Genomic DNA, 2,395 nt, shown 5'->3' with positions numbered 1-2,395 from the left:
CAGTATGGGTGGAGGGGAAAGAGAGAAACGAGATGGCCAAGCTCAAAGTGGGCACGCTGACATTTCATGCGGTTCACTAACTCTACTTTGTGGCCTTCATAAATTTCACTCAGAATGACTGTCAATGAAATTAATGAAACCACAGGCTGTTCAACAAAAGAAATATCAATCTGTAGCATTCCACTGGGTCAGCGAGACCTCCACATATCGTAGGTGTGCTTCATGTCATCAAAAGTTGGGTGCTGAGTTGGCTTGAGTTACCTTTCAGGAATTTCACGAAGATTCTATATCAACGAAGTTCAGGTAACTTTTAGAGCTGGAAACCCTGCTTTAAAGACATAAACCAACAACACCTTTGGGTCTGGTAAACCAATTTCAATCTCTACCTCTCTCCTTTCTCAGAATAAAACCTTTCTCCAGCTTTCTTAAAAAAAACAAAAATTAACTGGGTGTGGTGGCGCATGCCTGTAGTCCCAGCAACTCGAGAGGCTGAGACAGGAGAATCGCTTGAACCCAGGAGTCAGAGGTTGCAGCGAGCTGAGATCACGCCACTGCACTCCCTGCCAAGGTGACAGAGCAAGACTCTGTCTCAAAAAAAAAAAAAAAAAATTAAAAAAAAATTTGTACTTTCATTGTATCAAAGAGAAAAACAAGAGTTTTTTGAAACATAGTTCCAAAAATCAAGATGGAAAATGGACATCAAGAGATTTTGTTATGATATGAGTTTCTTTCCTAATGTCCCTGGGAAGAGCAATGGTGTACATGTATGTACATGCATAGCTGTGTTTGAGTATATAAATAACAAACTTGGCCGGGCACGGTGTCTCACGCCTGTAATCCCAGCACTTTGGGAGGCCGAGGTGGGCAGATCACAAGGTCAGGAGATCAAGACCATCCTGGCTAATATGGTGAAACCCTGTCTCTACTAGAAAATACAAAAAAAATTAGCCGGGCATAGTGGCGGGCGCCTGTAGTCCCAGCTACTCGGGAGGCTGAGGCAGGAGAATGGCGTGAACCCGGGAGGCAGAGCATGCAGTGAGCCAAGACCTAGCCACTGCACTCCAGCCTGGGCGACAGAGCGAGACTCCATCTCAAAAAATAAAAAATAACAAACTTGAAGAGGTTTTAAAGAGAATTCCTATTGGTATTCCATAGTCATTTTTCCACAATATTATGTAATTTAGAAAATTGAATTTTGTCTTACTTATGTACAAAATTCATATGTATTATGTAAAATATACAATCAAGTCCTACATTAAAGAAAAACACTACATGTTTGTCTCAGATCTCTGTCGTCCAGGCTGGAGTGCAGTGGCACCATCTCAACTCACTGCAGCCTCCACCTCCTGAGTTAATGCGATTCTTTTGCCTCAACCAACAGAGTAGCTGGGATTACAGGTACACATCACCATATCCAGCTAATTTTTGTATTTTTAGTAGAGATAGGGTTTCACCATGTTGGCCAGGCAGGTCTCGAACTCCTGGACTCAAGTGATCTGCCCGCCTCAGCTTCCCAAAGTGCTGGGATTATAGACATGAGTCACTGCACCCAATCAAGGGAATTGAAAATTTGATTTCTTTTGTCAGGTCTATCATTTACTACTTAGATATATAATTCAGGTAATTATTATCTCTATTTCTTCATGTGGAGAAGTCTTTTTTTTTTTCCATAATTCTTCTTCTTCCCCTTCTTTTTTTTTTTTTTTTTTTTTTTGAGACAGGGTCTAACTTTGTTCCCTGGGCTGGAGTGCAGTGGCACAATTTTGGCTTACCACTGTCTCAACCTCTGGGGCTCAAGTGATCCTCCCACCCAGCCTCCCGAGTAGCTGGGACTACAGGCGTGCACCACCATGCCCAGTTAAATTTTTGTATTTTTAGTAGAGAGTAGAGACAGAGTTTCACCATGTTGCCCAGGTTGGTCTCGAACTCCTGGCCTCAAGCGATCCACCCGCCTTGGCCTCCCAAAGTGTTGGGATTACAGGCGTGAGCCACCACACCCAGCCTACGTAATTCTTCTAACATCCAAAAAACTAACAACAATCTTTTTTTTTTTTTTTTTTTTTTTGAGACGGAGTCTTGCTCTGTCGCCCGAGCTGGAGTGCAGTGGCCAGATCTCAGCTCACTGCAAGCTCCGCCTCCCAGGTTTACGCCATTCTCCTGCCTCAGCCTCCCGAGTAGCTGGGACTACAGGCGCCCGCCACCTCGCCCGGCTAGTTTTTTGTATTTTTAGTAGAGACGGGGTTTCACCGTGTTAGCCAGGATGGTCTCGATCTCCTGACCTCGTGATCCGCCCGTCTCGGCCTCCCAAAGTGCTGGGATTACAGGCTTGAGCCACCGCGCCCGGCCACAACAATCTTAAAAAAAGGAGAATTAATGTTCTGTTCTCCCTATTCAG

This window comes from Piliocolobus tephrosceles, chromosome 7 (assembly GCF_002776525.5).
Source record: "Piliocolobus tephrosceles isolate RC106 chromosome 7, ASM277652v3, whole genome shotgun sequence".
Taxonomy (NCBI): Eukaryota; Metazoa; Chordata; class Mammalia; order Primates; family Cercopithecidae; genus Piliocolobus; species Piliocolobus tephrosceles.
The sequence above is the reverse complement of the archived record's forward strand: the minus strand, read 5'-3'. Positions refer to the sequence as shown.